This window comes from Schistocerca cancellata, chromosome 8 (assembly GCF_023864275.1).
Source record: "Schistocerca cancellata isolate TAMUIC-IGC-003103 chromosome 8, iqSchCanc2.1, whole genome shotgun sequence".
Classification (NCBI taxonomy): Eukaryota; Metazoa; Arthropoda; class Insecta; order Orthoptera; family Acrididae; genus Schistocerca; species Schistocerca cancellata.
The window spans coordinates 357,537,890-357,561,759 of NC_064633.1; positions in this window are offsets into that span (position 1 = coordinate 357,537,890).

Consider the following 23,870-nt stretch of genomic DNA (forward strand, 5'->3'; position numbering starts at 1 on the left):
ACTGTGTAAAAAATGCACTTGTCAAATTTTCGGATGAATACTTTTCAAATGATGTATTTCACTGGACTGTAATCCCTGCAACGTTAGGCCCAGTTAAGTACCAAACATTGATGTAAACAAATTATTCTTTATTTATTTATGTAAGCTGGTCTGATTAGGGCCATGAGATCTTCTCTTACATCGAACTAGAATTTTACACAGTATTATGTATTACAACATAGTAACGTAAGAAATCACTAATTTAATATGACAAATTGTATTAAAGTGATTCAGGCGTCAGAAGTGCCGGTGAGAGTAAATTGTACTGACTTTGAACCAACAAAGTTAATACTGGCATTACTTGTACTACTGTAGCTGGTGGCGCTAGTTGTGATAGTAATAATAATAATAATAGTGATAGTAATAATAATGAGACGCGGATACTTAGGGAAAGGCAGGATTTTGGTGTGGACGTGGCCTTACTCAGTTACCGCTGGTTGCCCTGGTTTTTTTTTTTTTTTACGTCACGTACACTTTACTTGGAACCAACTGCATATAAGGTTGAGAACCAGAAGGAACAATTATGAAATTTTACTTTTAAGACAATATCTAATTAAAAATTCTTTAGACAAATTGCATTCATGGCTGAAAGCCTTATTGAACAGATATTCAAATTATTTGTCGGCTAAAGGCCCTAATAGTAACATCTCCAAACAATTTGACGGCTGATGGCCTAGACAGCAAATTCTTACTAAAATATTATAAAAGGACAATCATATAAGGTGACAATTTCTAATTAAAAATTCTTAAGTCAAAATTGCATTCACGTCTGAAGGCCTTATTAACAGGAAATTAATATATTTGTCGGCTGAAGACCACAATAGCAGTAATAACTCAAACAAATTGATGGCTGAACGCCTGGATAGCAAGTTTTTTTAAATCCATAATAATAACCCAAAAAAAATTTTTAAGGAATTATCACGATCAGATCAAATTCAGGGGAAGTCGTCCTCAGACAGTGTTTCAAGGGTCGACCTAGGAAAGTCCGTCAAACGTAAGTAAGGTGAGACGGCCAGCCCAGTGTTATACTCACTTAAGGATGGCAACGCGAACCAGTGACAGTTTAAACGCAGCAAGACCAACACTCTCGCAAAATCTGCCTAACGTCCGATGCCCAATACAACGACGGAATAACCCATGCCAGGCAGACGGTCGCACTACACTCTTGACGTCGTAATACGACAAACATTATACAAGAGTAATCCGAGGTAATCACAACAAGTTGCCTCCACGAACCCAGTACGCAGACAGCGTTAAAACGGCTACTCAATCACAACCACACTAGATACACACGGATCCGCGAAAACAATACCACAAACAACTCAAACATTATCAAGACCAGTCACTATAGAGCAACAGGACGAATTACAAGTCGACACAAACACAGAAGAGCCAGAAACAGTCGGAAAACCAAATACACGTCGTCCACTGAGACGACCGACCGAATGACCAACCAATGGTCGATCCCGCTCAAGTCAGGCACCGAAAGATCCAGTATGAATCGTCGACTGACAACTTATTGCCATGAGGTCACTTCGAGGGACGAAGAAACGCAAACAAATGAAGGTTACACTACTGTAATATAACGATCCATTCAACTTAAACTTTCTGGATCTGGTCCTTGAAGCGGTCGTGCACTCCCATGACCACATCCTTCCGTCGGGCAGTGCATGCATGTCGCCAGCGGTCGGGCGAGTACTGGCTGTCCAGCCGTCACTGCTGCTCCATCCACAACATAACTGAACTCCGACACACGACTACCATGAAATACCAGAAGTCGCTCCAAAGATAGTACCACAGTACGATCAACGCCGCTGCTGCAACTCACGGACAGACAAAGCGATCAAATGTAGTGGCGCCAGTGAACGCAGTAAGAAAACGAGAGGTGAGAATACGAATACGCGACGCCAATCTGTCAGCGGCACAAACTCAAGCCAGACCACGGCTCAAATAACTGTGACATAAATAACAATAATGATAGCAGGAGGTATAGTAAGAGTTAATTGGTCTACATACACTCCTGGAAATTGAAATAAGAACACCGTGAATTCATTGTCCCAGGAAGGGGAAACTTTATTGACACATTCCTGGGGTCAGATACATCACATGATCACACTGACAGAACCACAGGCACATAGACACAGGCAACAGAGCATGCACAATGTCGGCACTAGTACAGTGTATATCCACCTTTCGCAGCAATGCAGGCTGCTATTCTCCCATGGAGACGATCGTAGAGATGCTGGATGTAGTCCTGTGGAACGGCTTGCCATGCCATTTCCACCTGGCGCCTCAGTTGGACCAGCGTTCGTGCTGGACGTGCAGACCGCGTGAGACGACGCTTCATCCAGTCCCAAACATGCTCAATGGGGGACAGATCCGGAGATCTTGCTGGCCAGGGTAGTTGACTTACACCTTCTAGAGCACGTTGGGTGGCACGGGATACATGCGGACGTGCATTGTCCTGTTGGAACAGCAAGTTCCCTTGCCGGTCTAGGAATGGTAGAACGATGGGTTCGATGACGGTTTGGATGTACCGTGCACTATTCAGTGTCCCCTCGACGGTCACCAGTGGTGTACGGCCAGTGTAGGAGATCGCTCCCCACACCATGATGCCGGGTGTTGGCCCTGTGTGCCTCGGTCGTATGCAGTCCTGATTGTGGCGCTCACCTGCACGGCGCCAAACACGCATACAACCATCATTGGCACCAAGGCAGAAGCGACTCTCATCGCTGAAGACGACACGTCTCCATTCGTCCCTCCATTCACGCCTGTCGCGACACCACTGGAGGCGGGCTGCACGATGTTGGGGCGTGAGCGGAAGACGGCCTAACGGTGTGCGGGACCGTAGCCCAGCTTCATGGAGACGGTTGCGAATGGTCCTCGCCGATACCCCAGGAGCAACAGTGTCCCTAATTTGCTGGGAAGTGGCGGTGCGGTCCCCTACGGCACTGCGTAGGATCCTACGGTCTTGGCGTGCATCCGTGCGTCGCTGCGGTCCGGTCCCAGGTCGACGGGCACGTGCACCTTCCGCCGACCACTGGCGACAACATCGATGTACTGTGGAGACCTCACGCCCCACGTGTTGAGCAATTCGGCGGTACGTCCACCCGGCCTCCCGCATGCCCACTATACGCCCTCGCTCAAAGTCCGTCAACTGCACATACGGTTCACGTCCACGCTGTCGCGGCATGCTACCAGTGTTAAAGACTGCGATGGAGCTCCGTATGCCACGGCAAACTGGCTGACACTGACGGCGGCGATGCACAAATGCTGCGCAGCTAGCGCCATTCGACGGCCAACACCGCGGTTCCTGGTGTGTCCGCTGTGCCGTGCGTGTGATCATTGCTTGTACAGCTCTCTCGCAGTGTCCGGAGCAAGTATGGTGGGTCTGACACACCGGTGTCAATGTGTTCTTTTTTCCATTTCCAGGAGTGTAGTAGATGTTTTCTGATACAGCGAGTTCTGGGGAAAGGAAATCTGAGGGGACAACATCGGCCAAGAGTACTGGGAAATCAGGAATGCCAGGCTGCACAGACGGATATACAAGAGCAATGAGTGAGTACAGGGACAATGGTAATCTCGTTGTTGCTTTAGTACATACGTCATTGCCTGTCTTCTGGTAATGGTATTCAGTTCTGTAATATAATGCGGATGGTTATTCCAGAATAGAGTTCCTTCAACTGATAGGAGCTTCGAGGACGTGGCTGAACGATGGAGTGGGTTCAAATGGCTCTGAGCACTATGGGACTTAACATCTTAGGTCATCAGTCCCCTAGAACTTAGAACTACTTAAACCTAACTAACCTAAGGACATCACACACATCCATGCCCGAGGCAGGAGGCGAACCTGCGACCGTAGCAGTCCAGCGGTTCCGGACTGCAGCGCCTAGAACCGCATGACCACCGCGGCCAGCGATGGAGTAGGACGAAAAGGATTTTGATCTGATGAGGACGGATGTTTCTGCCATGTTCTTCAGTTAATAGCTGTAAGAAGGAGGAGAAGAGATACGATGGACCACATTCGTTGATGAGACGGTAGAGAAGACAGAGGGACGGAGATCTGTCCGCTTGTGCGGATGCAGCTAGGATAGCTGTGCATATGATGATGAAATATGATCGAAGGGTCGAACATCACAGATATAGCGAACACACTCACTCATAATCAGTTCCAGAAGGCGTGAGTTTTCCTAACAAAGGTCTTGCAGGATTACATCGCACTAATCAATAAATGCAAGTATAACTGTTTGTACAAGATTCTTTCTGAGGTCAAGAGGTAAGAGCTTTTCGTAGTTTTGTAGGGAATGGAGAGATGCTGATTCCTTCTTGCACATTGCAGTTACGTGTTCAGTCCAACTTAGATTGTCACCTCTTATTTCTAGTAGGATCTTTGCTGAAGGAGAGAATTTGATAGGGTCACAGGTGGTAGGTATTCCAGGTATTCCGGTATAATATGCCTAGAATGACCAACAAGTACTGAATGGTTTTTGGATGGGTTCAACTTTAGCCCTGTATCCTGCGGCCATTTTGTTAGTGCACGCAGGTCGGTATTGAGATTCTTGATGGCTATTTTCAGGTTTATCCAACTGGAAGTCATCAGCATATTGGCAGTAGGACAAGACTGAAGACACATTATTATCTTACGTCATTTTATATACAGTGTTCTAAAGTCCATCCGACAAACATGTTGGAGTGGTGGATCACGTCATAGGCCACGACTTTTCTTAAAAAGAAAAATTCGCTGGCGGTTCCCGGCGACTCTGGGAGTCGTTTCAGAATGGTTATGTCCCTTGGAGGCGGTAGAGCATATTTACTGTGCGGTGATAGTATGTAGTGCATGTTTCCTACTATCCAGTCATATGCTCCTTTTTTTTATTTTTTATTTTTTATTTATTTATTTATTTTATTTTTTTTTGTCATCAGTCGACTGACTGGTTTGATGCGGCCCACCACGAATTCCTTTCCTGTGCTAACCTCTTCATCTCAGAGTAGCACTTGCAACTTACGTCCTCAATTATTTGCTTGACGTACTCCAATCTCTGTCTTCCTCTACAGTTTTTGCCCTCTACAGCTGCCTCTAGTACCATGGAAGTCATTCCCTCATGTCTTAGCAGATGTCCTATCATCCTGTCCCTTCTCCTTATCAGTGTTTTCCACATATTCCTTTCCTCTCCGATTCTGCGTAGAACCTCCTCATTCCTTACCTTATCAGTCCACCTAATTTTCAACATTCGTCTATAGCACCACATTTCAAATGCTTCGATTCTCTTCTGTTCCGGTTTTCCCACAGTCCATGTTTCACTACCATACAATGCTGTACTCCAGACGTACATCCTCAGAAATTTCTTCCTCAAATTAAGGCCGGTATTTGATATTAGTAGACTTCTCTTGGCCAGAAATGCCTTTTTTGCCATAGCGAGTCTGCTTTTGATGTCCTCCTTGCTCCGTCCGTCATTGGTTATTTTACTGCCTAGGTAGCAGAATTCCTTAACTTCATTGACTTCGTGACCATCAATCCTTATGTTAAGTTTCTCGCTGTTCTCATTTCTACTACTTCTCATTACCTTCGTCTTTCTCCGATTTACTCTCAAACCATACTATGTACTTATTAGACTGTTCATTCCGTTCAGCAATTCATTTAATTCTTCTTCACTTTCACTCAGGATAGCAATGTCATCAGCGAATCGTATCATTGATATCCTTTCACCTTGTATTTTAATTCCACTCCTGAACCTTTTTTTTTATTTCCATCATTGCTTCCTCGATGTACAGATTGAAGAGTAGGGGCGAAAGGCTACAAAGGCTTACACCCTTCTTAATACGAGCACTTCGTTCTTGATCGTCCACTCTTATTATTCCCTCTTGGTTGTTGTACATATTGTATATGACCTCCCTATAGCTTACCCCTACTTTTCTCATAATCTCGAACAGCTTGCACCATTTTACAATGTCGAACGATTTTTCCAGGTCGACAAATCCTATGAAAGTGTCTTGATTTTTCTTTAGCCTTGCTTCCATTATTAGTCGTAACGTCAAATTTGCCTCTCTCGTCCCTTTACATTTCCTAAAGCCAAACTGATCGTCAACTAGCGCATTCTCAATTTTCTTTTCCATTCTTCTGTATATTATTCTTGTAAGCAGCTTCGATGCATGAGCTGTTAAGCTGATTGTGCGATAATTCTCGCACTTGTCAGCTCTTGCCGTCTTCGGAATTGTGTGGACGATGCTTTTCCGAAAGTCAGATGGTATATCACCAGACTCACATATTCTACACACCAACGTGAATAGTCATTTTGTTGCCTCTTCCCCCAATGATTTTAGAAATTCTGATGGAATGTTATCTATCTCTTCTGCCTTATTTAACCGTAAGTCCTTCAAAGCTCTTTTAAATTCCGATTCTAATACTGGATCCCCTATCTCTTCTGAATCGACTCCTGTTTCTTCTTCCATCACTTCAGATAAATCTTCACCCTAATAAACGCTTTCAATGTATTCTTTTCACCTATCTGCTCTCTCCTCTGAATTTAACAGTGGAATTCCCGTTGCACTCTTAATGTTACCACCGTTGCTTTTAATGTCACCAAAGGTTGATTTGACTTTCCTGTATGCTGAGTCTGTCCTTCCGACAATCATATGTTTTCGATGTCTTCACATTTTTCCTGCAGTCATTTCGTCTTAGCTTCCCTGCACTTCCTATTTATTCCATTCCTCAGCGACTTGTATTTCTGTACTCCTGATTTTCCCGGAGCATGTTTGTACTTCCTCCTTTCATCAATCAACTGAAGTATTTCTTCTGTTACCCATGGTTTCTTCGCAGCTACCTTCTTTGTACCTATGTTTTCCTTCCCAACTTCTGTGATGGCCCTTTTTAGAGATGTCCATTCCTCTTCAACTGTACTGCCTACTGGGCTATTCCTTATTGCTGTATCTATAGCGTTAGAGAACTTCAAACGTATCTCGTCATTCCTTAGCACTTCCGTATCCTACTTCTTTGCGTATTGATTCTTCCTGACTAATGTCTTGAACTTCAGCCTACTCTTCATCACTACTATATAGTGATCTGAGTCTATATCTGCCCCTGGGTACGCCTTACAATCCAGTATCTGATTTCGGAATCTCTGTCTGACCATGATGTAATCTAATTGAAATCATCCCGTATCTCCCGGCCTTTTCCAAGTATACCTCCTCCTCTTGTGATTCTTAAACAGGGTATTCGCTATTACTAGCTGAAACTTGTTACAGAACTCAATTAGTCTTTCTCCTCTTTCATTCCTTGTCACAAGCCCATATTCTCCAGTAACCTTTTCTTCTACTCCTTCCCCTATACTGCATTCCAGTCGCCCATGACTATTAGATTTTCGTCCCCCTTTACTTACTGCATTACCCTTTCAATATCCTCTTACACTTTCTCTATCTGTTCATCTTCAGCTTGCGAAGTCGGCATGTATACCTGAACTATCGTTGTAGGTGTTGGTCTGATGTCGATTCTGATTAGAACTACCCGGTCACTGAACTGTTCACAGTAACACACCCTCTGCCCTTCCTTCCTATTCATATCGAATCCTACACCTGTTATACCATTATCTGCTGCTGTTGATATTACCCGATACTCATCTGACCTGAAATCCTTGTCTTCCTTCCACTTCACTTCACTGACCCCTACTATATCTACACTCCTGGAAACTGAAATAATAACACCGTGAGTTCATTGTCCCAGGAAGGGGAAACTTTATTGACACATTCGTGGGGTCAGATACATCACATGATCACACTGACAGAACCACAGGCACATAGACACAGGCAACAGAGCATGCACAATGTCGGCACTAGTACAGTGTATATCCACCTTTCGCAGCAATGCAGGCTGCTATTCTCCCATGGAGACGATCGTAGAGATGCTGGATGTAGTCCTGTGGAACGGCTTGCCATGCCATTTCCACCTGGCGCCTCAGTTGGACCAGCGTTCGTGCTGGACGTGCAGACCGCGTGAGACGACGCTTGATCCAGTCCCAAACATGCTCAATGGGGGACAGATCCGGAGATCTTGCTGGCCAGGATAGCGGACTTACACCTTCTAGAGCACGTTGGGTGGCACGGGATACATGCGGACGTGCATTGTCCTGTTGGAACAGCAAGTTCCCTTGCCGGTCTAGGAATGGTAGAACGATGGGTTCGATGACGGTTTGGATGTACCGTGCACTATTCAGTGTCCCCTCGACGATCACCAGTGGTGTACGGCTAGTGTAGGAGATCGCTCCCCACACCATGATGCCGGGTGTTGGCCCTGTGTGCCTCGGTCGTATGCAGTCCTGATCGTGGCGCTCACCTGCACGGCGCCAAACACGCATACGACCATCATTGGCACCAAGGCAGAAGCGACTCTCATCGCTGAAGACGACACGTCTCCATTCGTCCCTCCATTCACGCCTGTCGCGACACCACTGGAGGCGGGCTGCACGATGCTGGGGCGTGAGCGGAAGACGGCCTAACGGTGTGTGGGACCGTAGCCCAGCTTCATGGAGACGGTTGCGAATGGTCCTCGCCGATACCCCAGGAGCAACAGTGTCCCTAATTTGCTGGGAAGTGGCGGTGCGGTCCCGTACGGCACTGCGTAGGATCCTACGGTCTTGGCGTGCATCCGTGCGTCGCTGCGGTCCGGTCCCAGGTCGACGGGCACGTGCACCTTCCGCCGACCACTGGCGACAACATCGATGTACTGTGGAGACCTCACGCCCCACGTGTTGAGCAATTCGGCGGTACGTCCACCCGGCCTCCCGCATGCCCACTATACGCCCTCGCTCAAAGTCCGTCAACTGCACAGACGGTTCACGTCCACGCTGTCGCGGCATGCTACCAGTGTTAAAGACTGCGATGGAGCTCCGTATGCCACGGCAAACTGGCTGACACTGACGGCGGCGGTGCACAAATGCTACGCAGCTAGCGCCATTCGACGGCCAACACCGCGGTTCCTGGTGTGTCCGCTGTGCCGTGCGTGTGATGATTGCTTGTACAGCCCTCTCGCAGTGTCCGGAGAAAGTATGGTGGGTCTGACACACCGGTGTCAATGTGTTCTTTTTTCCATTTCCAGGAGTGTATAAGTTCATGATATACAGTATTACAAATTTACTCTTTCTGATGGACACACGTCCAGATCCAGATTTTGTAGTTTCCCTGCCACGTTCAAGCTTCTGACATTCCACGCCCCGACTCGTAGAACGTTATCCTTTCGTAGATTATTCAGTCTTTTTGTCATGGTAACCTCCCTCTTGGCAGTCCCCCCCCCCCCCCCCCAGGAGATCCGAATGGGGGACTATTCCGAAATCTTTTGCCAATGGAGAGATCATCATGACACTTCTTCAATTACAGGCCACATGTCCTGTGGATACACGTTACGTGTCTTTAATGCAGTGGTTTCCATTGCCTTCTGCATCCTCATGTCGCTTAACATTGCTGATTCTTCCGTCTTTAAGGGCAATTTCCCAGCCCTAGGGAAAGAGAGTGCCCTGAACCTCTATCCGCTCCTCCGCCCTCTTTGACAAGGCCGTTGGCAGAATGAGGCTGACTTCTTATGCCGGAAGTCTTGGGCCGCCAATGCTGATTATTTATCAAAATTTAGGCAGTGGCGGGGATCGAACCCGGGACCGAAGACGTTTTTGATTATGAATCAAAGACGCTAACCCTAGACCACGACAAAATTAAAATTCGCTCGAAAATACCCTTCTCCCTTTAGAGACGCTCATTCTCATGGCTTTGTGGTTGAAAATCGCTCCATCAAGTTACTGGGGTAGGTAGTATGCCTGCCGCACACCTGGTTAGGAGACCCAGTTAGTTCGGTGAAACCTCGTCATCTCAGGGTCGACAAACATTTAAGGCACTTAGTGTCTCTAACACAGTTGACCCGCCAGGGTAGCCGAGAGCATTAACGCGCTGCTTCCTGGACTCGGATAGGGGCGCCGGCCTGGGATCGAATCCGCCTGGCGGATTGACGACGATGGCCGATGTGCCGGCCAGCTTGAATGTGGTTTCTAGGCGGTTTTCCACATCCCGCTACGTGAATACCGGGCTGGTCCCCATGTTCCGCCTCAGTTCCACGGCTCGCAGACATCTGAACACATTCGCACTATTCCATGGATTACACTCGACGCAGACAGCTGGAGTACACTAATTCCGTCCTCGGGAGTACAGAGTGGCGGCAGGAAGGGCATCCGGCCACCCCTTAAACATTATCATGCCAAATCCAATTAACAATGGCTGACCCTGTGTCACTGAGGGACAAGGCTCGAGCGATAGAAAATGTTACTAACACAGTTGTTTCCCAAGATGTGATCTTTCACGTTTATCGCGAAGACTTGGAAACACCAATTATTTGGATTAATCCGAAGCAGAGACTGCACGGTTAGCCGAAACACATGGATGATGCGAAATACGTAGGTTTTCTTCTGTTAAATGCTATTTACTATTTCTACAAAACGTACTGCACGTCGTCGCATTTGAAAGACCACTCCATTATTTACGAGTCAGTCGCTGAAGCAACTGGTTGAAAATTGCTGACCCCTATCTAGCTCCTACAGCAATGGCTTGAGAGATGTATAGACAGGAAATCGGCCACAAACATGTTACTTTGGTAGAGTCTCCCCATTTATCTGAAAATGAAGAGGGAAGCTAAATGGTTCAGTGGCTCTGAGCACTACGAGACTTAACATCTGAGGTCATCAGTCTCTTAGAACTTAGAACTACTTAAACCGAACTAACCTAAGGACATCACACTCATCCATGCCCGAGGCAGGATTAGAGCCTGCGACCGTAGCGGTCGCGCGGTTCCGGGCTGAAGCGCCTAGAACCGCTCGGCGACAACGGCCGGCAAGGGAAACTAAAAAAACAAAAGAAATATGGGTTATGCCATTGGGGGCCGCATCGGCGTCCGACGACGAAACGTTTGTGTCATGCATAATAGTATATTTTAAAATGAACACATTGTTTCTGATCTTAATAGAATACTTCAGGCTCTCTGTTTTTTTGTTTCCAAAAATCGCCAAACTACGAGAGGATAATTCGTACACAGGGTAATCCACAAATTAATTTTCTGGACTGTGTTATGTTATAGTTATAACCGCTAACAACCTAGGTATCTGCTGGGTTCACGACAAGCTACAGCATGTTCTGAAAGAGGGGTAGGGGGGGGGGGGGGGGAGTTTAAGAAACTTCGACTCCGTGCATATTCTAAGCCTGGAAACACCGCTGCCTGTTTCAACAACTGTGCGTTTGCATTAAAACGTACATAGTATTTTTCAGTTTGCTTTTTGCAAAATACTCGAGCCAGTGGCGTAGTTCAAGAGTGTAATGCTAGGTACGATGACAAGGAATGTGGACAACCACTGTGTATTGAGTCACAGGTGTAGCTCTTAGAGTAAATTACGGTCCTTGTGTAACATTTTTTTTTAAATTGGAAGAACTTCAAATTAAAGTCAGAAATCTGTTTCCAGTACAGCATCTACTCTTGGTGAGAGTACCATGAAATGATGATCGAAATCGTGTGTTGCAAACGAAGTACGCCAAATGTTTCCCTAACCTATTTCGTTTCTTACTTGTAGACAAATAATTTCAGAAAATATTTGATTGATTTTTTTAAATAAACTTTCTTATTATACTTGTTTATGAGAACAAGGATTAAAGTAAGTATAGCGATGAATCACAATAGTAATATTAAAAACCTATGCTAGCTATAATATTTAGCGAACAAATACTATCTACTGATCGATCGTGTACATATAAGTGCCGAGGAGACAGTCAGTCATGGGATCTAAGTAAGATAGGGAGAGCAATACAAGCACCTATAGAGGTCTCAGGAATACGTTAAAGAGCAGAGTTTTGAGGGAAAATCAACATTCTAATGAGAACAATAAAATACTTGAACTGTTTCGTTCCGTTTTTAGCTCAAAACAAGAAAAGGAAATTTACGAATATTCGCTGCTTTTGGGAATAAGATTTTTCGACGTGACAGCTAAAGGCTCTGTGCTGTACAATAAACAGTCCGAGAGGAATAATCTTCCTTAATAGTTTAACAAGGACAGCGGAATAAATGGAAAGGATGCGTGCTCTTGGAATCCGAAAAAGGTTTCACACGCTAATGTTGAGTTATGCTGAATGACCGCGTGGTTAGGGACGCCATGTCACGGACTGCGCGTCCACTCCCACGGGAGGTTCCAGTCCTCTCTTGGGCATAGGTGTGTGTGATGTTCTTAGCATAAGTCAGTTTAAGCAGTGTGTAAGTCTATGGACCGATGACTTCAGCAGTTCGGTCGCTTAGTGATTCTCACACATTTGCACAGTTGAACTGAGGTTGTGGTAAGTTGTCCATGATGTGTTGTCGGAATCCATGAACAGTGAACGACTATTGGTTGGAACGAAAATGTCTATTTGTTCAAAATCTGAGACTAAAATGTATTAGAATCACTTCACACTGCTTTTTCTCAGGAGAAATAATGAATGTATTCTTGAAATATTACAATTATATACTGAAGCGCGAAAGAGACTCGTAGAGGCTTGCGTATTTAAATAAGGAGATATGTAAACAGGCAGAATACGGCGCTGCGGTTGGCAACGCCTGTGTAAGACAACAAGTGTCTGGCGCAGTTGTTACGGCGGTTACTGCTTCTAAAATAACGTGTTATCAAGACTTAAATGAGTTTGAACATAGTGTTATAGTCGACACACGAGCGATGGGATATAGCATCTCCATTTAGCTATGAAGTGGGGATTTTCCCATAAGACCATTTCGCGAGTGTACTGTGAATATCAGAAAGCCGGTAAAACATCAAATCTCCGACATCGCTGCAGCAGGAGATAGATCCTGTAAGAACGGCGCCAACGACGACTGAAAAGAATCGTTCAACGTGACAGAAGTGCAACCCTCCCGCAAATTGCTGTAGATTTCACTACTGGACCACCAACAAGTATCAGCGTGCGAACCATTCAACGATAGATCATCTATATGGACTTTCGTAGCCGAAGGCCCGCTCGTGTACCCTTCATTACTGCACGGCACAAAGCTTTACACCTCGCCTGGACCCATCAACACGGACATTGGACTGTTGATGACTGGAAACATGTTGGCTGGTCCGACGAGTCTCGTCTCAAATTGTATCGAGCGGATGGACGGGTTTGGGTACGGATACAACCCCTTGAATCCACGGACCCTGCACGTCGGCAGGGGGCTGATCAAACTGGTGGAGTCAGTGTAACGGTGTCGGGAGTGTGCAGTTGGAGTGATATTGGATGCGACCCTTGACATGTCTATATGCGACTCTGACAGGTGACAAGTATGTAAGCATCCAGTCTGACCAACTGCATGAATTCGTGTCCAGTGTGCCTTCCGACGGACCTGGTCAATTCCAGGAGGACAATGCGATACCCCACACATCCAGAATTGCTACAGAGTGGTTCCAGGGACGCACTTCTGAGCTTAAACACTTCCGCCGGCCATCAGACTCCCCAGACATGAACATTATTGCGCATATCTGTGATGCCTTGCAAAGTGTTGTCCAGACGAGATCACCACCCCGTCGTACTCTTACGGATTTATGGACAGCTCTGCAGGATTCATGTCGTCAATTCCCTCCAGCACTACTTCAGACATTAGTCGGGTCCGTGCCACGTCGTGTTGCGGCACTTCCGCGTGCTCGCGGAGACCTTACACGATATGCACCAGTTTCATTGTCTCTTCAGTGAATTATATAATTAACTTTTTTTACTCTCAACGTGTAAATTTTAATGTAAATAAACTCTCAGTAAGCATTTTCAAAGGTAAATCTGCTTCATTTATTTGACGCTTTTTGACCATGTGTCCGTTATGTCGGAACTTGTCGGAGACAGTGGTGACTTGAGAACTTTTAGGACTGTTGATTAGTTATATGCTTTACTTTTGTACAATGAGAATGAAAAACAGCGGATTGGTAGGAGTATAATATGCCTGCACGCCCTGTGATTTCTATCTTGATTGCGACTTAACTGAAAAATTTCCAAACCTTAGGGTGGTCGTTACATCAGCCCTTGCCCTAGTGCAAAGCCGTGGATGCTACAACTTTTTCCGTAATAACGAGGGTAAAGAGCGGCGGATGAAAGCTAAGATACTGCGCCTTGAGGGAACAGAAGATTAAAGATAAACAGTTGGTGGCGAACGTGCAGGGCAGACTCCAAAGCGGAGCGGGTGTGTTGTCAGTATTTCTGGGGAAAGCGAGTCGAGGGGCAGCGCAGCAGAGAGGGGTGGAGTCGTGGCCTCGGGCGGCGCGGTCGCAGAGCTCTGCGTGTCCGAGTCGGGGATGCCCTAATGGGCGCAGCTGGCCGCGGGCATAGGCGCCGGACCTGCACCTCGCCCCACAAGTAATCACGCGGCCAATTTACCAGGGGGTGGGCGGTTCCACCCACACTGCCAGCCCTCCCTCCGTCCCGTGCCAAGGTCGGTAACGCTGACTGTCTTTTCAGACGGTACGTTGGAATATTCGTTTTGTCAATGCAAAGCGCCTTCTCTTGCTGCAATGTATTTTATTTGTTTCAGACGATGATAGCCTCTTACTTTCAGGCGCTATCAGTGGAATGTGAAATTAAAGAGTTTTCTTTCGATGTGCGATATTATTATTATTATTATTATTATTATTAGCGAATGACCGCATTGGAGAATAATAAGCAGGTGAGTTTTCAGTCTTTCTTAGGGTTCTTCTTATTTTCCCAATATTTCTTCACTTTCTCCACGAAGGCCTTCTTTCCTTCTTCGGTCCACTTTGGGCGGTACGGTTTTGGTTCCATCTCTGGAATAATCAATTTTGCTTTTGAATGTATCCCTGTCTGATGTGTTTGTTATGTTCTCAAATCCATCTTAACTTCAGGTACCAAAGGTATTGATGCTTTAAAGGATGTCACATAGTCCCCCCCCCCCCCCCCACCCATGAACCATGGACCTTGCCGTTGGTGGGGAGGCTTGCGTGCCTCAGCGATACAGATAGCCGTACCGTAGGTACAACCACAACGGAGGGGTATCTGTTGAGGGGCCAGACAAACGTGTGGTTCCTGAAGAGGGGCAGCAGCCTTTTCAGTAGTTGCAGGGGCAACAGTCTGGATGACTGACTGATCTGGCCATGTAACAATAACCAAAACGGCCTTGCTGTGCTGGTACCACGAACGGCTGAAAGCAAGGGGAAACTACAGCCGTAATTTTTCCCGAGGGCATGCAGCTTTACTGTATGATTAAATGATGATGGCGTCCTCTTCGGTAAAATATGCCGGAGGTAAAATAGTCCCCCATTCGGATCTCCGGGCGGGGACTACTCAAGAGGATGTCGTTATCAGGAGAAAGAAAACTGGCGTTCTACGGATCGGAGCGTGGAATGTCAGATACCTTAATCGGGCAGGTAGGATAGAAAATTTAAATAGGGAAATGGATAGGTTAAAGTTAGATATAGTGGGAATTAGTGAAGTTCGGTGGCAGGAGGAACAAGACTTCTGGTCAGGTGACTACAGGGTTATAAACACAAAATCAAATAGGGGTAATGCAGGAGTAGGTTTAATAATGAATAGGAAAATAGGAATGCGGGTAAGCTACTACAAACAGCACAGCGAACGCATTGTTGTGGCAAAGATAGATACGAAGCCCACACCTACTACAGTAGTACAAGTTTATATGCCAACTAGCTCTGCAGATGATGAAGAAATTGAAGTAATGTATGATGAAATAAAAGAAATTATTCAGATAGTGAAGGGAGACGAAAATTTAATAGTCATTGGTGACTGGAATTCGAGTGTAGGAAAAGGGAGAGAAGGAAACGTCGTAGGTGAATATGGATTGGGGCTAAGAAATGAAAGAGGAAGCCGCCTGGTAGAATTTTGCACAGAGCACAACATAATCATAGCTAACACTTGGTTTAAGAATCATGAAAGAAGGTTGTATACATGGAAGAATCCTGGAGATACTAAAAGGTATCAGATAGATTATATAATGGTAAGACAGAGATTTAGGAACCAGGTTTTAAATTGTAAGACATTTCCAGGGGCAGATGTGGACTCTGACCACGATCTATTGGTTATGACCTGTAGATTAAAACTGAAAAAACTGCAAGAAGGTGGGAATTTAAGGAGATGGGACCTGGATAAACCGAAAGAACCAGAGGTTGGACAGAGTTTCAGGGAGTATAAGGGAACAATTGACAGGAATGGGGGAAAGAAATACAGTAGAAGAAGAATGGGTAGCTTTGAGGGATGAAGTAGTGAAGGCAGCAGAGGATCAAGTAGGTAAAAAGGCGAGGGCTAGTAGAAATCCTTGGGTAACAGAAGAAATATTGAATTTAATTGATGAAAGGAGAAAATATAAAAATGCAGTAAATGAAACAGGCAAAAAGGAATACAAACGTCTCAAAAATGAGATCGACAGGAAGTGCAAAATGGCTAAGCAGGGATGGCTAGAGGACAAATGTAATGATGTAGAGGCTTATCTCACTAGGGGTAAGATAGATACTGCCTACAGGAAAACTAAAGAGACCTTTGGAGATAAGAGAACCACTTGTATGAACATCAAGAGCTCAGATGGAAACCCAGTTCTAAGCAAAGAAGGGAAAGCAGAAAGGTGGAAGGAGTATATAGAGGGTCTATACAAGAGCGATGTACTTGAGGACAATATTTTGGAAATGGAAGAGGATGTAGATGAAGATGAGATGGGAGATACGATACTGCGTGAAGAGTTTGACAGAGCACTGAAAGACCTGAGTCGGAACAAGGCCCCCGGAGTAGACAACATTCCATTGGAACTACTGACGGCCTTGGGAGAGCCAGTCCTGTCAAAACTCTACCATCTGGTGAGCAAGATGTATGAAACAGGCGAAATACCCTCAGACTTCAAGAAGAATATAATAATTCCAATCCCAAAGAAAGCAGGTGTCGACAGATGTGAAAATTACCGAAACAATCAGTTTAATAAGCCACAGCTGCAAAATACTAACACGAATTCTTTACGGACGAATGGAAAAACTAGTATAAGCCGACCTCGGGGAAGATCAGTTGGATTCCGTAGAAACACTGGAACACGTGAGGCAATACTGACCTTACGACTTATCTTAGAGAAAGATTAAGGAAAGGCAAACCTACGTTTCTAGCATTTGTAGACTTAGAGAAAGCTTTTGAAAATGTTGACTGGAATACTCTCTTTCAAATTCTAAAGGTGGCAGGGGTAAAATACAGGGAGCGAAAGGCTATTTACAATTTGTACAGAAACCAGATGGCAGTTATAAGATTCGAGGGACATAATAGAGAAGCAGTGGTTGGAAGGGAGTAAGACAGGGTTGTAGCCTCTCCCCGATGTTATTCAATCTGTATATTGAGCAAGCAGTAAAAGAAACAAAAGAAAAATTCGGAGTAGGTATTAAAATCCATGGAGAAGAAATAAAAAACTTTGAGGTTCGCCGATGACATTGTAATCCTGTCAGAGACAGCAAAAGGACTTGGAAGACTAGTTGAACGGAATGGACAGTGTCTTGAAAGGAGGATATAAGATGAACATCAACAAAAGCAAAACGAGGATAATGGAATGTAGTCGAATTAAATCGGGTGATGCTGAGGGAATTAGATTAGGAAATGAGACACTTAAAGTATGAAAGGAGTTTTGCTATTTGGGAGCAAAATAACTGATGATGGTCGAAGTAGAGAGGTATAAATGTAGAATGGCAATGGCAAGGAAAGCGTTTCTGAAGAAGAGAAATTGTTAACACCGAGTATAGATTTAAGTGTCAGGAGTTGTTTCTGAAAGTATTTGTGTGGAGTGTAGCCACGTATGGAAGTGAAACATGGACGATAAATAGTTGGACAAGAAGAGAATAGAAGCTTTCGAAATTGGTGCTACAGAAGAATGTTGAAGATTAGATGGGTAGATCACATAACTAATGAGGAAGTATTGAATAGGATTGGGGAGAAGAGGTGTTTGTGGCACAACTTGACCAGAAGAAGGGATCGGTTGGTAGGACATGTTCTGAGGCATCAAGGGATCACCAATTTAGTATTGGATGGGCAGCGTGGAGGGTAAAATCGTAGAGGGAGACCAAGAGATGAATACACTAAGCAGATTCAGAAGGATGTAGATTGCAGTAGGTACTGGGAGATGAAGAGAGCTTGCACAGGATAAGAGTAGCATGGAGAGAGATGCATCAAACCAGTCTCAGGACTGAAGACCACAACAACAACAACATAGTCCAATGGATGTTTAGCTAGTCTGTTTCCTGGTAATCTGTCTGGGTGCCCATTGAACTTCATTCATCTCTTTCTGGTGTCAGTTTCGATGTTTGATACTTTTTCTGTGGTCTTGATGGTTTGCAATATGTATCCATCTTGTGTCCATCGTGGTCCCAGAATTTTCCGAATAGTCTTTCTTTCTACTTTGTTGATTTCTTATAAATCTAGTTTTTGATTCAATGAGAGAGTTTCACTTGCATAGGTGACGGTCGCTTTAATTACTGTGTTGTAGTGTCAGCTTTTAGTTCCTTTTTTCGTGATTTCTTCAATTATTCGAGTTTTTGGATGGCCTCTGCGTTTCCTCTCTTCTGGTTAGATGCGGGAGGTCTTACTACAACTTTACTTACGAAAAATGAGCAAATTTCTACGTTAAGAACTTTTTTCTCCACAGTTTTCATGTTCTTTTTGCAAACTGCTTTGGGGCACTATTGTCATTCTCACTAGCTGCAGATATTTTACATCGAGATCTGTGTGTTCAGAAACTGACTGGTGGATTAAAACTGTGTGCCGGACAGAGGCTCGAAGTCCGTACCTTTGCGTTTCGCAAGTCAAGTACTCTGCCGACAGAGCTACCCAAGTACGATTTACGAACCGTCCCCGCAGCTTTGCTTCCGCCAGTACCTCGTCTCCTACCTTCCAAACTTCACTGAAGCTCTCCTGCTAAACTTGCAAGACTAGCACTCCTGAAAGAAAGGATATTGAGAAGACATGACTTAACTGCAGTCTGTGGGATGTTTCCATGATGAAATTTTCTGTATGCTGGTAAGTGTATGCTGACAGGAAATTTACTGAAGGATTAAAACTATGTGCCGTACTGAGACTCGATCTCGAATTCCGGATATCCAGTGTTCAGTTTATGTCTCTTTCTGTTTATGTTGTTTATGTACATGTTGCCAACCCCCCCCCCCCCCCCCCCCCCCCCACACACACACACACGCGCCCGTGCATAAATAATAAGACGTTAGGTTTCGGCTTATAAGTAGTCAGGTTGGCAACTCGTAAGTAAGGAAACTAAATAGGAAGTGACATAAAGTGAGAACACAGTAGCTAAGGCTTGAAATCGCAGGTTTCGGTAAGGTATCTACAGCTAGCGACAGAGAAATAACAGTATTCTGCAGCACCTAGTGCAAAGAATTTGAAAATTGTGAAGAAAAAGTATGTAACAAGTAAATATGAATATGTTTCGTAAGTGGAGTTATAGTGTGACCTCCAGCTTGTGACCAGATAAGAATGGAAATAATCACTCACTTATGTAAAAAAAAGAACTGAATTGTTTTACACTCTTTAAATATCGCATATCGAAACAAAACCGTATCATTCTAGATTACAGTAAGCATGCCTTAAAGTAAAAGGCGAAACACGTCTGGAACAAATAACATATAATGCAGTAAGGAAGAGGGGCTTTTTATTGACAGAAAGAATATTTCTGTGTTTGCTGCGAATGATGGCCACGCGAACAAACTTCATATTTTGGAAGCCCTCTCTCGTCCTCAGAAGTAATGTCAAACGTTCCATTGATGTTTTGAAACACGTTTCACCTTAATTTTTAGCCAATATTCAGGAATGATTCCATGATAAGGCAATCTGGTGTGGAAATTTTAACGACTTGATATTGCTTTCGCAGGTGCAACGAGTTCTTCATTGAATCGTTTCTAATGCAAGTAGATGGATAAGTATAGGGTTAGAAGGGGAAGTAATGAATTAAAATTTGTGTTAAGGTTGGAATTTGTACATAGCTATTAATACTTACTAGAAAAATGTGCTAACCACTACATCACTGTAACATGGTAGCTCGGATAGTTGCACGGACCACCCTTGTAGAAAGCCCTCCCTATCACAGACCTAAATTCGCGTCTTCAGCCCATTAACACAAATTTCAGTTCATTACTTCAGCTTCCATTCTCTTCAAAGATAAAGTTTAGACTCATATGTCTCCAGGAAAATGTAATTCCTTCTGATAAAAATATCACCAAATCTGAGGTACAGTGAGAATGTGCCCATTACGTTCAAAGATGGGGTGCTAGTTCCACATCGGAGAGCCTCTGCAGTACTGACGATTTAAGAAGGGCGGAATGGGATGAAGTCCTTCATTGAGGTTTCCCTTAGGGAGGGCAGTAGACTAGCGTAATCCGTGTGGTTCAGTGTAGTCGTTAACACTTCTGCCTAATAACCACGAGACCTGCGTTCAAGTCCTGGTCTTGGCGCAGATACTGATTCATTTTTTTCATATTCTATCCTTGTCTAAGATAAATTTGAGACTTTTATGTCTCCAAGAAATCGTAATTCCATCAGATCAAGAGATGAATAAGTTTTAACTGGGAATGATTTTGCATTAATGAAGGGACTAATGAGCTTCATATTATACGCGACATTCGTGTAAGACAATGAATTTGTCATCTGTACGATCTGAGAATAAGTATCCACGATAAGAACTTTCAAAACCCAGCAATGACGTAATTCATTTTGAGAAGAGACCGAGCTGACGACGTGGCTACTGTGAACAGTGTGCATCAGCACAGTGTATCACGCTGGCTTACTTGATAGCTGTAAACGTTGCGAAAGATGACAAAAGAGAGTTTGGCGAAGAAACAAACACTGGTAGCAGTTACTTCTGTAAAATATCTGGGAGTATGCGTGCGGAACGATTTGAAGTGGAATGATCATATAAAATTAATTGTTGGTAAGGCGGGTACCAGGTTGAGATTCATTGGGAGAGTCCTTAGAAAATGTAGTCCATCAACAAAGGAGGTGGCTTACAAAACACTCGTTCGACCTATACTTGAGTATTGCTCATCAGTGTGGGATCCGTACCAGATCGGGTTGACGGAGGAGATAGAGAAGATCCAAAGAAGAGCGGCGCGTTTCGTCACAGGGTTATTTGGTAACCGTGATAGCGTTACGGAGATGTTTAACAAACTCAAGTGGCAGACTCTGCAAGAGAGGCGCTCTGCATCGCGGTGTAGCTTGCTCGCCAGGTTTCGAGAGGGTGCGTTTCTGGATGAGGTATCGAATATATTGCTTCCCCCTACTTATACCTCCCGAGGAGATCACGAATGTAAAATTAGAGAGATTAGAGCGCGCACTGAGGCTTTCAGACAGTCGTTCTTCCCGCGAACCATACGCGACTGGAACAGGAAAGGGAGATAATGACAGTGGCACGTAAAGTGCCCTCCGCCACACACCGTTGGGTGGCTTGCGGAGTATAAATGTAGATGTAGATGTAGATGTATACATTACTGAAGCAAAGCAGCCAATAGAGAATAGGTACCATGTGAGAACCAATCACTGGTTTAAGCACATAAAGGCTCGTGGTTGTATTCATACAATAGAAATCTCTTGATGCAATGAAAAGACAAGCCCACATTTTGGTAGAAAGTTATTCAAATGTTGTTTCTTACAGGACAGATGACCCCTAGTCGGCGACTACGATTCGTTTCAAGTACAGGATAATAATCGTCAGTGAAGTTGTTATTTAAGGAGGCCGAAATCTATTACACTGAAAGCGTTCTTCCTACTTTTAGTCGAGCGAGGGAGATTGAATTGAACCAGTGTTCATGGCAGTGTTAATCAAAATCACCATCTAATAAACCACATGCTTCCGAACTGGGCACATCGGGCTGCTGATTTCCGTTATACTTCCAACAAATGGTTCAAATGGCTCTGAGCACCATGGGACTTAACTGCTGTGGTCATCAGTCCCCTAGAACTTAGAACTACTTAAACCTAATTAACATAAGGACATCACACATATTCATGCCCGAGGCAGGATTCGAACCTGCGACCGTAGCGGTCACGGGGTTCCAGACTGTAGCGCCTAGAACCGCTCGGCCACCCCGGCCGGCCTTCCAACAAATACTTGACGCTATAATTTATCTGTACAACCATGAATCAAGAGCAATATGATCCGCAAGAAACGAAAGTGACGCATGTCCAATGCACAGTTTAAGCCAAGGGCATGCGTTGGTCCCACTCAGGTATGAGCAGGTCACTGAATTGCATCATCCCGCGTAGCGTAAACTAGCACTGAGGTTTCCCCCTCTACACAAAAGCCGAACCCAGGGGTGGCTTCCTTTCTGAACCACGTTGTCCCAAACTGAAATATCCGCTGCGAGCTCTCTAACTGGTTATGGCTAAACTCCATGAGACATCTCATGGGCGGCTGCACAGAGGTAAACACTGCACGCAGCCATGCAGTGCAGCCTTCCAGACTTCTATACTTTGGGGGGAAACTCAAGAATGGAGAGCGGTTCACTTACGCACAGTTTTACATTTCCGAACAAGGCAGCTGCCAATCTTTATACCGCTTTAAAATCTTATCAAGACCTGACTGAACACTTGTGAAACTTCCTTCATTACAGGTAACAGCACCATCAGCCGAAATTTTTTGAGATTACTATTACATTTTCTGCAAAGTAATTAGTATACAACATGAACAGCAAGGGTAACAACACGGTACCCTGGAGGCTCCCTTGTACTTCTGCACCTGTTTATGAGTGTATTCAAGATAACATGCTCCTACCTCTCTTACATGGAAGTTATCAATCCATTTACATATTTCACGTTATATCCCAAACGAACGCACCCTCGATAAAATTAGTAAGTGTGGTAGTAGATCGAATGCTGTTTGAAAGCCAAAAAATACTTCATATATCTGACAGACTTGATTCCTGACTTTCAGGATGCCTTGTGAGAGAAACATGAGTTTTGATTTCGGTTGAAAGAAGGGCTAACCCACCCGTAGATGCAGATTCGAGATAGATTCTTATAGCGATTCTAGGTGTTCTGTTGGCAGAAGAGCCAATACCGTGTTACGAGTGGGGGCCGAAATGTACGCGTTTTAGCTCACGCAGGCTGACGTGATGAGGAAAGAACTATACTGACGTGAGGTCTGGAACATGACAAGGAATGAGAATTCAGAAAGCGGACGTAATTAGTTTGATACTTAACTTTAATCCATTAATGATGAACCTCGCTCTTGACGGTGCATCATTCACAATTTTATCTGTTCAGAATACATTCAGTAACTCAATATGGCGCCTTGCTAGGTCGTAGCAAATGACGTAGCCGAAGGCTATGTTAAACTGCCGTCTCTGCTATTGAGAGCGTATGTAGACAGTGAACCATCGCTAGCAAAGTCGGCTGTAACTCTGGGACGAGTGCTAGGGAGTCTCTCCAGACTAGACCTGCCGTGTGGCGGGGCGCTCGGTCTGCAATCACTGATAGTGGCGACACGCGGGCCCGACGTATACTAACGGACCAAGGCCGATTTAAAGGCTACCACCTAGCAAGTGACACCACACTACGTGCCTGTTATAGCTTCCTTCCACGATTTGTGGTTCTTTAGCGGATACGGGACCTGGGAACGGATGCCGTCCTTGAACAGACAAATCAGATTTTAATTTTTTATTCTACGCCGGCCGGGGTGGGCGAGCGGTTCTAGGCACTACAGTCTGGAACCGAAGGACCGCTACGGTCGCAGGTTCGAATCCTGTCTCGACTGTGGATGTGTGTGATGTCCTTAGTTTAGTTAGGTTTAAGTACACTACTGGCCATTAAAATTGCTA